Raw genomic sequence first — 15,822 nt, forward strand, 5'->3', positions numbered from 1 at the left:
CAATTTGAAAGAATCCTCCTGAAATCCCAACCCTCCCTGTTATACTGCACCTCTCCCCAGACTGCTGGGCTGGTAGCATGTCAGAAGGGTTTTGGAGCTGGCTGGCTTTGTTGTGAGCTGTCTCTGATTCATATTTAATCAGATCTTGGACAGAAGATACTGGACCTGAGCCCAAACCACTAATGCTCCATCAAAGATTACAGTTCAGAGGGCTGTGCTTAGCTAGAGCTTGGGTACAGGTGGCTGTATTTTTGCCAGTCTCCAGGCTAATTAGCTTTTATTAGTTGTTCTTGGTCTCAGTGCCCAGTACCTAACTTGTTCTGTAGGAGTGCAAATATGATTTGTCTTGGCTAGAGTTCTCTCTGCCTGAAATATATTTGGTTAATGCAAGTCATTCCTGTTTTCATTTTGACTTCCGGCTTTGCTTTGCTGCTGTAATGCCGTGATTGACTCCCATGCTGCTGCATCCATCTTGGCCAGGAATGGCACACGCAGGCTAACACTGCTCTGCACAAATCCTGGCTGTGGAGATGGAGAGCATCCTACAGTGGAGGGAAGCTCAGGGTCTACTCAGCCTCTGTGTTGCCGAAAGTGTTCAGACAATTTTTAATGGGACAGTCATTAAAGTCAATGTCCCCGTGGGCTATCTACAAGTTAACAGCCTGAAATGAATAGCTCTGGATCTGTTCTATTTTTGTATCCTTTTGTAGCACAGGAAGGGGAGGAGGCTTTTATTCCCCAGGGAAAACCTATTAACTAATTTCTGAGGTAATTCGTTTTCCAATGTGATAAATATTCTATGGGATTCATACTGTAATCACAGGGCTAAGAAGATCACTGGGATCTTGTCCAATGTTGCATTTTATCTTTGTGTCCCAACCCCGTATTGTCTGGGAACTCTCACATCAGGAGCTATTTTGAGAGAGAAACACAACAAGCTGCCAGGGCTGTGCAGTTCTGTGCCCAGCTGCTGCCTTCCAGCCACCAGCCCATGTCACATCACGCTTAGTTAAAGTCTAACTGTGCCTTAGGTAAGCTGTTGTTGTCCAGTCTAGAGTCTTGGTTATATCATTAACTATGACACTGTTCTTTCCCCTCTCATCCCCTCTCTTTATCCTTTAGCCAGTGAATGTTAAACTGGTAATGTTTTTAGTGCCCCCACCTGGGCTGGTTTGATTCCTTGGGTCCTGGTAATGTTGCATCAGGGCACGGAACAGCAACTGCATTCACGGTAACCAAAATAAAAATGACACAGGCTGTTAATCAAGAGAAGTCAGCTGGGGTCAGGGAAGCATTTCCAGCCACTTTGCATAAACAAGAGATGAGTTTTAAATCTTACTGCTCAACAGGATTAAATGTGCCTGTGCTTATGGCCTTTTCCACCACAGTAATTCTGACGTCTTTGCGTGAAAATGCTTAATGTTTTTCTCTTGCTGTAACCTTGTGAAGCGTGGCAGCCAAAGTCATTGTCCAGAAAGAGCTTGATTCATTTTATTCAGGTCCCAAACGCCTGTGGCAGCCTGGACTTACTCGCATGTAATTTCAGATATGTGAAATGCCTACTTCATGTCTAGCCAAGGAAGGGAGGGCAAAAAAAACGCTTCCTGAGGACACATCAGTCTCCACAAGGACCGGTCTCCAAAAGACAGCTGGACAGAATGGTGTAGGGAAAACACCATGGGCAACAAAACTTTCAAAATGTGCATCTTCTGGAGTTGCTGTGAAATAACACTGCTTTGGTCTACGTGTGCTCTCAGAAGTATGTGGGTTACTTGTCCGAAACTGTCACGTTTCCTCCTGGAATGGGATTTCACATCATAGCTCTCAAAGCCACTGCACTGGACCAGGGTAGAGGCTCTCTGGGTGTGTTTATATTTCTCTCCAGTGCATCGCAGATGAGCACGTGTTTCTGAGAAGAGCCCATTTAAATCTTTCACCCCTGGAGCCATCCACTCAGCATTTCCCTTGGCACTTCAACTGATTAAACTATATCTTGTTTGTCAGAGTCATTCCTTGTCTGTTTTCTTTAGCTCCCTTCTCTTAGCCAAGTCATAAATCTGGATTTGTAGCTCATATTGTTCCTAGAGAAGCAGACTGCGAAAGTGCAGACAGAGGGTTATGACTTCCCTGAGGGAAGTAGTTGAGAGGAAGAGCTGCCCTATCAAGTGGAATAAATGCAAAGCAGTAGTCTGAAAATAATGGATGACTGAATTGAGTTGGAAGGAGATCATCCCTGTTTTAAGTACTGTCTTCAGAGGAAAGCCCTTTAACTTATGCACTTTCCCCTCTGAGATCTGACTGTTCTGGGATTTGATCCATATTAGCTATTTCATCATTTGCATTGACTTATTTCTTTGGAGATGCTTTCCTCCCCTCCTTCCCCCACCAAGTCATTTATGAATCTGAGCTACAAGGAAGCGATTCCTCAGGGACTGTCTCCGTTTTGGAGCAAAGTGACTGCACAGGTCAGATTGCTGTGACCTTGAAGATCTCAGTGCAAAGGCTTGCAAAAAGCAAAGACAAGCAGCATGGATTTCTTGTGTGCTGTTTTGGGTTTGGATGGAGTTTGGGGTCGCTAATTAGCTCCCATTTGCAAGGAGCAAATGTAAGAGTCAATGTGGTAGCACTGCTGTTTACAGCAGCTGCAACCTGCTGTAGGGTTCTCTCTGCCTCACTTGAGTTTTATCCTTCAGACAAAGGGGGCTCTGATGAGGAAATAAAGGAGCCCAATCATAAAGGAGGCCATGCGTGAAGGCATCATGTTTGATATCGAAGGATCTGTAAACATGGAGTGTGTCTTGGTTAGTCAGTACGAGGAGCGTGGGAGAGCATGATCCCTCTCCCCACCACGAGCATCCTTTGCTACTGCCAGTGAATGACAGTGCTGCAGCTCCCACCTGGGCATCCCCCGGCTTCCTTTCTGCTCTGTGCATCCTAGGGCAGCTGCTGTCACCATCTCAGTGTCATTGTGCAGTGCTTGAACACAGTGAGACCTCACGACTCTGCTGTTATACAAATGCCTTTATGTAAAGGCTTGAATGCACGTTATTGGACTTGGATCATCTGTTTGGAACAGATAAACTGTAGATCAATGACTGTCTTATCTAAGACCATACAATGAGCCTGCAATAAGCTGTGATTAGCAGCGGAGCCCTGTGCAGAGACTGCTGTATCTTCCACTGCTGGAATAAAATAGTTGGAGGAAGAGGGTGGTTGAATCTGCTTTGTGAACCCTTCAAAATCGTTGTGCTTGATGGTACTGGCAAAGAGGACCACTGGTATTGTAACTGTAGAAATGGTTTTGTGCTGTCAGCAGCAGAGCGGTCAGAGTCCTCTTTTTACAAAATAAAACCTGGCAGCAGCACTAGAGACTGCTCTGCATTCAGGATTACAGGAAACAGCCTGTAAACAGCCTCTGAGCTCATGTCCCAAAGAAGCAGAGAGGAGTCCCAGACCTCTTTTCTGAGGCTTTGGCCTTGAGTTTTCTGCCTAGCACGTGGTGCATATGGGCTAAAGAGATCTGTCCTGTGGCCGTGGACATAAACGCACCTCCTTGAGCTCCAGCTGCAATAAACAATGTCTTTGTTACTTTTTCTTCACACGTATTTGAAGCGTCGTCCTTAAGCAGCAAGCTGGGCTCTCCTATGGCTGCAGGGATCCTTCCATTGCTCCTCCATGGGAGATGGAAGTCTTGCATGGAGACCTTCAAGAAGCAGACAATGCCCTGCAAACCCTCTCTCCTTAAAACCCTAGAGTCTGAGAAATGCTGGAGATGGGAAATCGTTTTGCAGCTGAAAAGCTGAATGTGCCTCTGGAAATATGCAAAAAACAACCAATACAAATTTGTAAATATAGGCTGGCAAACTCTGATGGAGTTGCAGATCAAACCCATTACTGGAGGGCTGTTAATCAGCAGTAGTGTTTTAGTAATTGTTACCATCATGCATTAAAGCCTTTGGTTAATCCCAGCTCTGCTTCCTCCCTACCCTGACGAACTAGGACTACCTCTTGCTTTGAAGTCTGATCTAGTGGCAAACAGCAGCAGCACAGAATGTAGATGGAAAACATTTTGATGTCAGGCACAGCGCTTGCTTGGGTCAAAGAGCTCCAGGGAGAGAGCAGCTTTGGTTAACCCTTCATGCCCTGCAATAGGAGTGAGCACTGAACTTGGTTACGAGCAACTGCATGCTCCCAGCTGCTCATCTCCCCTCAATTTGGGGAGGGAAAAGCTTTTCTGATACAAACAAGCCATTTCCAATCTGTGGATTGTAAATGGTCTGTGACATTTGAGCAAAGGGGATGCAAATCTGCTAGCATGGTGATCTGTGTTGTTCTGAGGTTAATTCTCAGGTCAAAAGAATTTAGGAAATCATTGCTCTCTGTTTACATAAGAGATTTCCAGTGGCATAGCAGCAACCAGTAGAATATCATGGCTGAAGCTGGTACCAATCCAGAGTGCCCTGTATCCAGTAGTTTTAATGACTTTCCTGTGTATTTGCAAGCCCATGGGTGCAATTAGTTTTGCCTGAAAACTTCCTTGATGAATTGTACTTCATTGTAGTGAATCAACCGTAAGTAATTTAAAAGCTGTTGATGCTTGTGTATGATTTAAAGTACTTCACAAAATCACTTCTGGTTTTCAAACTGAGGTGAGCAGTGCAGCAGCACATAGACAAAGCTGGAGCCTGCATCCCTGCTGGTTGGTGCTGAGTGGTAATGCAGAGCCACAGTTTGGAGTGCAGCCGGTTCAGACTTTTCACAGAAAACAGTTTTCTAGAGCAGCTCTAAAATGAGAGTCAGAAGATCCTTAGCTGGTATGAAAAACAAAGCCAAAACACAAGAACTTTCTAATGGGAAAAACTTTTTATGCCTAGTGAAGAATTAAAACCTGTTTTGCCGCTTAGAGCAGTCACACCTCCAAGAATTGTGTGTGTTTTTTTGGCAAACGCTGTCTGAATCTGATAATCTTGGCCATCTCTTGCTTTGAGATTCTCTGTTTTATAAGATAGCATTTATAGCATTGGCAGAATTGCTGTTGAAATCTCATCTGAAGGAAGTAACAGCCTCATCGTTCTGCTGCCCAATAAAACATATCAATGAAAGGAGGAAAACAGCTGGCAGATTGAGCTGAGATCTGCTTACATCCAGGCTCCCAGCCCACCCTCCCTGCCTCCTAAGGAGCTTTTCAAAAAATGAGGGATTTTAAAAGGAGTTAGCTAGGAACTAGTAGTGCAGTCTTTGGATCTACCTAGTGAACTATTTCTCAGTGACTTTGTCCCCAGCTGCTGGGGACACCCGAGTGATGACAGTGGCTGTGCAAGCTGCAGTGAGTTGTGTCTGAAGATGTTGGACCAGGACATCAGCTGAGTATGTGTGTGTGCACGGCAGCCTTGGCTAAGGAAAGCCTTCACTGCCTCTTCTCCAGCATGAGAGTCCTCTGAGCCCAGTGCACAAGAATGGGATGCAGGAGACTGATGCACATTTCTGAGCCATTTGTTTTTGTGGCTCATCTCTTCACAGCTGGGTGATATCAGCAGTGTCTGCTCTGCTGAGATCACTCTCTGGTTTGCTCCTCTGTGCTGGCTCTGCAATCCCGTAAAGAAGTGAGCCTTATGACTTCCTCACTGCATTGTGCAAGCATTCATAGTGATGGAGAATATTTTTGTGGGGGAATGTATGTGTGTGATGAGTAACGTTTCCCTCCATTTACAATAGTCCAGAACTTGGTATCAGCTGGTGAAGGGACTGTCAGTAATGCAGTTCTCCTTCTGAGCTTGTGTTACCCTTGCCTGCTGTATCCCACTGCTCTGAATGTGTCTGCTCAAACTCAGCATCAGTGGAAATCCTGGCTCCATTCTTTCTATCTACCTGTGGCTACTGAGTAGCTATTTACCTCCCCAGTGTGGCTGTTACTGAGGTTTAAGGACTTGGTTTGTTTAGTCACAGTCTGCCCTTGACTGTGATTATGTCAAGGACTTTTCTGCAGCTTGTTAAATTTCCCATTCATATAAATGCATCCAAATGGTTTCCATAGGAACAGGGTACTCAGCTTGCTCCTCACTGGGAAAAAATGGATTTGCATTTATGAATAAATATGATGCCCCATCACCTCAGAGCTTGGTCTGGGAGAGGGCAAGCCCACTGCTGGAGCAGCATCGGAGGGGCTGATGCCTTGGGCTCTGGGCAGCTGGAGGAGATTTGGGCTTTTTGTGTCCTGCCCATGAGGCTCAGCAAGGCATCACAGGTCCTAACATCACCGTGTGCTGTCTGTTGGATGAGACCAACCTCCCATGTGGAAGTCACAGGGGTCTGAGGTGAAGTTGTTCAATTATCTGGAAGTGTGTGGTTCAGGAGCTGTCCTAAAGCAGGGGGTGGTGGTGGTGAGGAGCCCGTTCTGGGGGTGGGAACTATTTTTTTTTTATAGTGTTTTGCTTAAGCTTTATGTTGTAGAGAATTAAATGCAACTGTGAATCCTACCAGGAGGGCTTGTTTGCCATTTAGAGGATAGTGTCTGTCGGAGGATATAGAGACACTTAAATTCAGGCATCTGCATCCATGCACCAGAGTTGATGTTGCATCTCTTTGGGTAACTTTGCCACAAAGACAAGCTGTGAGGTGAATTTTGTCAAATTGTTTCTGCTTGGAAGCACTCTAACCATGACCTGAATGAATCATAAAGCAGCCAGTAAGAGTGAGATTATCCTTGCTTTTCTCTTTTTTTTTTGTTTTTTTTTTGTCAAAATGAATGTCAGTGTGTCCCAGACCTAGCTCATCCATGGGGCTTCAGCTGCTTCAGGAAAACGTCCCAAGTATTGATCACTGGGTGCAGGAGCCATGTTTTGTGGTAACTTCTGAGGGCACGATCTTCAACGTACTAACCGTTCTCATCAGACTCTGAGTCTCCTATTTTTTCCATTTAAACCTTCCTCATTTTCTCTCTCAACACTGTTTTGCTTTGTGGCTCTGACTCAGCCTCAGGGTCACTGCTGTACTTGGGTCTGCACTGGTTGAACCCGTGGTGCTCGATAGCACCAGAGACAAGTCCATTATCTAGATCTATTCTCAACAAGATGCATCTGGTGGCAGAGTTTTCTGGCTTTACCAGTTCCAAGGAGTGCAAAACTTGGAGGTGAAGAGTGAAAATGGAACTGGCACACTTATTACTTAACTTCCATGTTAAAAGAGGAGAGATGCTTGTGTGCAATCAACTGCTTGCAACCTCTCACGAAATCTCTGATTTTCCAAGGGAGGTGCTCACCTCAGCAGGAGAGGCACAAAGGGGAGAGCGCTGTGCTAGGTTCAGGCAGCAGAGGGATCCTCCAGCTGCTGCTTCCTTCCTTCGGGTTCTTCTTGAGAAAGTCTAGCTATGATAGAAATGAAAATGAAAAGTGATGGGAAAGCATCTGTTGTCTGCTGGTGCATCCAGGCTGCTGGAAGCCATCTGCTGCCTATGCTCGCTGCCTGCCCTAGCCCCCACCCCTTGGTGCTCGGTGTGTTTATGCCTGCTGCCAGCAGGTCAGGCTGGGATTGATTTACCAGAAGGAAGGAAAGGATCTCGGAGTCAGAATGTCCCTATCCTTGACCCCATTAGAGCTGGTGTGGTGCCCACATGCCACAGATACTGAGCGAGTATGAAGAGTGAGGATCATTTCAGGAAAATGGGGTTTTATTTTCCATCTCTTCTCAACACAGAAGAATTACAGTAACATGAATCCTTCCGAGTGACAGCATAACCCTCTTATGCACTCATGGGCTAGCTACCAAGTTCCTTCTCCGGAGCTGTGCAATGGCTGGAAAATAGCAGGTGAGGGCACGAGCTGTTCCCTCAGCTCTCCATCTGCATCACAGTTTTCACAAAGGTCAGCGTGGCGGTACCAACCCCACTGCGGTGCCCTCAGCCGCCGTCACGCTGCAGGCTGTGTGCAGAGCCGAGGCTCCCGGAGCATCCTGGCAGTGCTGACTCACTGGTGATGCTCAAAGCTGGATCCCACAGTTTGCCTTTGACTCATCTTTCAGATGAGAGCACAGCTGTGCTCCTTTCCACTTATTTGTGGTTACAGAACGACCAAGCATGTTGCACACTGAGTGCTGTTGGCGTGAAGCTGCTGCAGCTGGCGGTGCAAGTGCACCACTGCTGTGCCGTGTGTTGGAGCAGGTGCTTGCCACCTTGCTGTCACATAGTAGTGAAAGGTTTGCTTTGGTCCAAGAGTGGGGCATTGAGTACATCACTGCTTTGCTGGAACTCCACGTCTATCTATGTAGGTCCTCACTGCATTCTTCTGTACCATATGCCCATGCCTTGACCCCAACACCACCTCACCTCCATGCCTTCCATGTCCGAGCAGCTGATTGCTCCAGTAAATGCTTTATTTTTTTGCCAGGATGCTATTTTTCACCAATTTTCATGATTATTTTTCTTCCCATCCTTCTTTCCTCCCCATGCTTCTTACTGGTGCCCATTTTCACCATGTGCAGAGGTCTGGGCAGCAGCGACCTACAAGCCAGCTCCCTGCTGAACAAAGCCTTACATTTGCATTCTTTGCCACTGAGGTATAACCACTCCAAATTTTTACATAATTCATACTGTTTTCAAGATGGCTATTTTCAAGAGAGTTTGGTAAAATAGCTCCACAAATCATGACCACTATTAACCAAAGGCTGTTTTCTTTTTTGCAGAAGCATGTCTGTTTCAGGAATGGCATGCAAAACCTTATAATTTCTCTTGAAAACCCATCGTAAAACAGACTGTCTCACTCTGACATCCCGAAGACCACAGACTGCTCAGCGTTTGATGCATTTTGGCAACCTGACTAGTTTGTGGCTGTTTTTTGGGGTGTTATTTAAGATGCGTTTTGGCAACCTGATGAATCTGTAGCTGTTTCTCTGTGTGTTACTTGAACTTTCATGAAAATGTGTGATCTATTACGAGCAAGGCCCAGCGGCAGACCAATAGCACAATTTATTATCCTCTAAAACTAGACAACAGCCCCTGTCTATAAGGGCTTATTTCTCTCTCAGTATCCTTAGCTCTTCCATCTGCTAATAGTTAAATGCATCTTTGAGGGCATCTTTTGTCTTAAATCTTGCATATTTTAGGCTCTGGAGGATGGTTTAGCAGTTAAAGATGGATAACTGTAAGACCTCCAGATTTGCATTATTGGAAGAGGCAATTTTTAAACTGTGGAACACATTTTGTTCTCAGAGTTCTCTGTAACAAAGACACGTATGCTTGTCAGCAGAGGGCTACCTAGCTATTTTTTATTTTTTAATTCATCTATATCAGGTAAAAAGATAATCTATCTCATTAATACGTTAGGAGGCATTGAAGATCTTGTAGTTCCAGCTGAACCGTATCCTGCAGGTTGGGCCAGGACGTAGGGAGCAGTAGTTCTGATTTGGCCTAATTTGCCCTGTCCTGCTGGTGAAGTGATTTCCTGACTGTAGGAATGCTCCTTGTTGAGCAATACAGAGCTGCTGCTGGGATGAATAATTCATAGAGTAATCACTCAAGGCAGAAACTTTCAGCACCCTATCAGATCTTTATTTTTTTTTCTTAATCCAGGCTATTGCTGACCTAATTTATCTAGGAGATGAATTTAGCTGATCTGGACAGACAGTGATTAATTTAATATTGGGAGCTGCTGGGAATGATGTGATGATAAATTATTAAACACTTTACCTCTTGCTGCTGCTCTCTCCCAAGGCTGGGTGGGTCCCTGCTTGCTGTCCCCATCAGCCCTATGGCCCCGTGTCTGAACCCTTCTTTTTTTTCTTCTTGGCTCAAAGCTTGCTTTCTGAGTTTTTTTTTGTGATGAGATTCTAACTGACTTATCAAGGAGGTGAGTGGTGGGTGTTGCCATGTGGCAATCATCATCACTTTGTGGACATTTGAAAGCATTTTCTTTGGAGCTGTTTACCTTCAGAAGAGAGTGCTCAGGAGTGTTTACTGGTGGAAGATCTGGCCTGTGACCAAATAACTCCTGCTTGGTATGGGAGACTAGGGAATGATACCATCGTACCCTGTGAAAAACAGGATGCAGGTGGACACCTCCCTGCTCCCTCTTATCTGCCGGCAAGGCCCGGAAGATGGGAACAAAAGAGTTTCTGATGAGATCCCAAAGCCAGAAGCTGCCACTCCAAAGAGAGCTGACGTGATCAATTTGGACTTACAAATAAGTTTGTGCTGTTGTCGTAGTTGTCATCAGCCGAACAACAACCCCTTACAGCCCATCACTACTGAAGATCAACATCTGAACCATGGGCAATGCTGGAATCCTGGTGGTGATTATCTCTCTCTTGCGTCCTACAAAGACTCCTTGCTTTTATTTCCTAACTTTTCTATTGCCTGCCTTCCCTTCCCCATCTCCCTAAGCAACTAGGATTTGCAATAAACTGGTTGGGCTAACATTTGACCCGTTGTGTCATAATCTTGCCGTTGGGTATACATATATTAAAAGAACCTCCTTTCTCTCCTATAAATTGGAGTGAGACACCCCGGTCACCCACATGGTTTCACATGTTGATTGTTGGACTGGGTCTCGAGGGTTTGGATCCTATTTCAGCTTAGGAAAATTTTCTTCTCAGAGTGGTGAGGTATTGGCACAGGCTGCCCAGGGAGGTGGTGGTGTCACTATCCCTGGAAGTGCTCAAGCAAAGTGTGGATGGCACATTGGCTGGATTTAGTGGCATGATGGTGGGTTGATGGTTGGGCTGTATGATCTTGGTGGTCTTTCCAACCTCAGGGCTTCTATGATTTGCTGCTGCTCTGTTGAGAGATTTTGGAAAACTTGCTTTGCTTTTCTGTGCGGATGCCACCACCTGCTGTGAGTTGCTTTGGCTGGTGGAAAATATGACAGCGAAGGATTGTTCTATGGTGGAACATGGAGAATTCTGCCACAAGGCTGCGTGCTGGGGATGGAGATGGCTCTGGCACTGGGAGCATAACAGGGCTCTCATCTTAGGAAATACTGATGGTGGATTTGTTATTCTTTGTGTGACTATACGTGTTTTAGGTCTTTGAGTTTCCCTTAGCAGGCTGGAACATGGCATAGCACAGCTTGTGTTCTGAGTCAGGTTGGGGAGCCCTGCCCCATGGCAGCCGGAGGAACCACACCCTCTCTGATTATTTTCTGCATTTCTTTCCTTTATCTTTCACTATGCACTGTATGACTAACAGCTTTAATATCAGAGTTGCATTTCATTCAGCTTGTAAACTGTCTCTGAATTAAGTCACCTTTATAAGACACCAAGGAAGAAGATACACATCTCCAGGGGCTGCTGGACCTTTTCATGCTTCAAGCAGACTCCTATGGCCAAGGAGGTATCAGCATGTGCCAACAGTGAGGGCAGCAAGGGGTAAGCATGGCAGGGTCCCCGTGGCTTTCTGTGGGGATTTCAAGCTGTACCCTTGCTTGCGGCTGGCTGTTGGCCTGGCTCCTGCATGCAGTTTACTTTAAAAGTAAATATTTTTATTTAGAAGAAATTAAAAGAAGTAAAACTACTGGAAAAGCTGAAATTCTTACTTTCTACTAGTACAACAGGGCTGAGATAAAATCTCATATAGCCAGTAGTGAGATGCCTGCTAAGTAGGCTGGTTTTATTTTGATCTCAGATGGTAATGCTTTTACTGGCTGACTATATTGGTTTGCTCTGGAGGTTTCTCCACATGACTTTCAGCCAGTATTGATGCTGCTTCTGACCACTGCTGCTATATGCTCTTATGTTGTACTTTCTCTGAAGGTACTGTCTGTTTTCCTGCCAGCTGCAGATCTCTGCCCTGGCACATCCTCTCACCTCCTGTGACAGCTCTGGACAGTGCCAGGTATGGGAATAGCTACACAACCACACTCACTCAAAGAAAAGGGATTTGTGCATGTTCAGCAGGTCATATATTCCTTCTCAACGCCTACAGCGCGTAGCAGAGGCTTAATTGACAGAGAGAGTTTTCACAGGCTGGCGTTAGGTTTTTCCAGCCCCAGCAGCTGTCCTGCTGTACCCTGAGTGCTTTCCACCCGCCCGCTCACTGAGATGATGCTCATAAAGCTAGCAATTCCACCATGACTCTTCAGGTGTTCCGAAGTACAAGACAGAACTCACAGCAGAGAAATGATTTTAGTAAGATAAAAGTATGAAGAGCATGAGGGTTTCCACTATAAACCTGGAAATAAGCAATTACAGTCAGCGCTAGATAATTTTTCCATGTGATTTCATTTGTCCTGCTCTGAATGCAGGCCTTGCTGCCTGGTGCTGTGGGCTGGAGGGGGTTCTGCATGCTGCTTGCCTTTGTGTCATGCCTGGGAGTCTAAGTGTGTTTTTATTTGTTGCAGTGACTCAGGGTGGGGAGCATGGAGTTCACCTCTCCTGTATTGTCTTTGAAATTGCGTCTGCCTTGTTCTGGCTGAAATGACTCAATGTGCATTCCTGGGCTCGTGTGAGGGTAACAGACAATTTTTGCGTTATACAACAGGGGAAAAAAAAAGAAGAAAAAGGTTAATTATAAATGTCTTCCGTGAAGCTTATGTAATGCATTAATTACACCCTGTGGAGAGCGCCCAGGACACCTTTTGGTAAATTGTACACATCATTAACAAGGTACTTTGTCTCAGTGTGCCTGTAAGAGCAAACACGTTGGTCCTAGAGCTCATGGTAGGACCTTGAGTGTTACCATCTCCTAGATCAGGCCAGAATGTGGAAATAATAAATGAAGTGGTGTGTGATGAAGAGTTTGCCTTGGCCAGGGACACAAAGGCTTGACTGGATTCTAGCTGTGTTGGGGAGCTGTGAAAGGGAAGACCAGCCAGAGGCGCCTGGGAAGGCAGGTTAGCCCTCTGGCCAACCTGGTTAGCCAGCTTTGGGCCAATGGAGAGCGTCTGCTAGGCTGGAGTAACTGACCTGGAAAGAAGAGAGAGGAGATGGGATGGTAAAAGGCAGGAACAGGATGTTCATCCCCACTGAGCTCCAGGACAGGACTGAGCTCTGACTGCTTCCTGGAAGTACTACCACACGTGAAGTTATTTTTACAAAGAGAACAGTGCATGAAGAGTCACAGGATATTATGTCACCTTTGCTAAATCAGGTGTGTTCTAATGATAGCAGTCATTGCACTCCTTCTAATATTGCCACCTCCACAGAGGAATTCCTCACCCCCAGGCTAACCTTAGCAGACCTTTACTTGCAAGAACAAGTAGAAAGCAAAACATAAGTGCTGGTGAAACTTCCTGTCTTGCTGCAGTACCTACTGTACCCTGATTGAGTTACCCAGCCCCAAGAGACTGTGATGATGGATAGCTGTCCTGGCAGGACTCCTCATGTGCTAAATAGCAGTCCATGGCAGAGGGGCAGGGGGAGCAGTGAGTTGGTGGGGGAACCTTCTGAGCCACCTGCTTGCCTGTAAAGTGAGTTTGTCTGGGAGTCCTTCTACAGATAAACTCCAGAACTAATGGGAGAGAGAATCTGACTCATACTGCCTCTCATCCTCATGTCAGAGGAGGATGGAGACAAGCGTAAGAAGATTCCTTGTGCTTTCGTTTAAAGTGATATTGGTTATTCTGTTGAGCTAACATCCCACACTGATGCATTTCTACACTACTGTATTTGAGTCACGTCATAGTACTCATTCAAAACTCTCTCTATTACTATTGCTGTTCCCCTGATCAGGCTGACAAAACCTAGCAGGAGCCATATGGCTGATTAGTTGGCAACACAAAATGCCACAGAGCTCAGCTTTTATGACCTGTAGTTTTATGAGCTGCTTTATTTTAGTGCTTCTTGCTACTCAGTACAACTCAGCTGGCAGTTGTACAGGGACACCCCACGCCATAAGGATTTAACATTGGTGTACTTATAGAAAAATGGGCTGGCTGGCTTCATGATGGGGAGGGGTGGAGTATCTGCTCAACCATGCGTTCTCTTAATGTGAAGCTTCCCGGACAGGTTCAGAGCTGCAGCCACTCTGATCACCTCTCTTTTGTTGCAGAAGTGGAGAGATTTGGCTCTGTAGAGGAGCTCAGGTCTGCCCGCAGCTTATTACGAGATTTAAATTTTCATGCAAATTTAATGGGGCAGATTATGGAGCAGGTTTCAGTACTCTGGGCTGTGTTTCAACTTGGATCAGTAGAGGTTAATTCTAGCAGCATGCTGGGAGTGATAGCTGATGTCTTTTGGAGTGACCATAGCCCAGATTAGACTGCAAAGCCTAAATGAGGGTCCCTGTATGTGCCAGGTAGTTCTAGCAGGTGTGCCTCAATTTGCATGAGGATGCTCACAAAGTTAGTGGCATCCTTAATCAACAAATTGGCTACTGACTGTATCTGGCACAATTGCTTTTAGTTTTATTTCTTGTTTTGATGCTTTAAGCACCAGAGCTTTGTGGATTGAATGACCTCCTGTGTGATCTGTCCTAGAAATTTCTTAGTTTTTCTGCTCCTTCCTGTCTTTGTTATAGATCTGTACATAGATCAATGAAGCTGCAATTGCAGTTTTCTTCAAAAAGCTGTGAGCAGTATCCTGTGGTCTTCTGGTCAGTCACAAACTTTCTAGCTGAAAGCCATGTTTTGTCACATCATCAAAGTCCCTTTCAGTGGGTTACAAACTCCAGCTCAGATGGTGGTGATTATTATCTGTTATGTACCCTGAGTAGAACATAATTATACTTGTCACTAAGTGGCACTGTGTAAATTACTCTTTAATTGCTAACACATCAAAGAAGCAGCTACCCAGTCATTTTTCTGCTAGGACAGAATTCCAGTATCAGCTTCATCACTCTGATGTCTGCCTTCACCCGATCTCTCATTTGTTCCCTTTGGTGCTTAAGGTGTCATTTTCTGTGAAGAAACCTTTTCAACATATTTAGCATTTTTCCTGTAAAGCTTCTGCTGGCCTTTAATGTGTTGGTAGAGAGTCTGATGTTAACAATGTAGGGAGTAATGTAGAAGATATGTCCTCCAAGGACGGCTGTCAAGGTAATTACTGCACACCATCTGGGGCTAAAACCTCTTTTCTGGCTGGTGTGCTCATAGAAGAGGGGCCGTTAGTGGGGCTGAGGAGCACAGCCTTTTAGTTGGTCTGTGTTATTTGGCCTTAGAATGGAGTAGATAACTGCATTTGAACACAATTTAAGTGAATGCATTTTAGCCTTCCTAGATAAGTTCAGAGTGACTTGGGGGTGGGGGGGCAGGAATGCTATCTCTAAGAGTCTCTGCGCCTCTCTGCAAAGCTCTTTATCTTCTGTGGCAACATCTGGAGGCCAGGCCTTGTGCCAGGCTGCTTCATCTGGCTGCATTCCCACACACTGGCCCTGTTTGGGGCGCACTGACCTGCATCCTGCTTGTTCCGAAGGGCAAGCTCATGGTCCGCACTGCATTTCTTCAGTGGCTCTGAGTGTTTCTCACCCCAAATCATCCCATCTGCTTTCCACCTCAACACTGACGGATCGAGAAATGAGTTAAGAGGCTCTCCTATATGGTGTTGGGTTGAAATCCAGCTATAGAGTGGAAATTTGATGGGAGTGTCTGTTACAGCAGAATTGCACGAGGACTCACCCTGCCTGGTCCGAGAAGGGACCCGTCCATCTTGTGGCACAGTGTGCCTGGTCCTGCCTCGTTCTGTGCGTGGCTGCTGGAGCGAGGTGCTTGCTTTTTTTGTGCTTCTCCCCCTTTCTGTTGCTGACACCAGATACCCTTTGGCAAACAGACTGCAAGGAAAAGCCAGGGCAAGCAGCCAGCCTGCCCTGTTCTACATTCCAGGGCTGTAATTTCTAAAGCAGTTTATGCCATCAAGCGTGGACAAATTGTTCAGAATAACAGAAGGAACGTTTCCAGTTAG

General features: G+C 45.7%; 1 long non-coding RNA gene across 1 annotated transcript in view; it reads left to right on the top strand.

Moving 5' to 3' along the window:
- Positions 1 to 2,681, top strand: part of LOC110407386 — a 29,028-nt gene extending 26,347 nt beyond the window's left edge. Inside the window, exon 3 of the long non-coding RNA XR_002443876.1 lies at positions 1,547 to 2,681. This is a non-coding gene — a long non-coding RNA (uncharacterized LOC110407386). The remainder of the gene's footprint in view (positions 1 to 1,546) is intronic.

This window comes from Numida meleagris, chromosome 17 (assembly GCF_002078875.1).
Source record: "Numida meleagris isolate 19003 breed g44 Domestic line chromosome 17, NumMel1.0, whole genome shotgun sequence".
NCBI lineage: Eukaryota > Metazoa > Chordata > Aves > Galliformes > Numididae > Numida > Numida meleagris.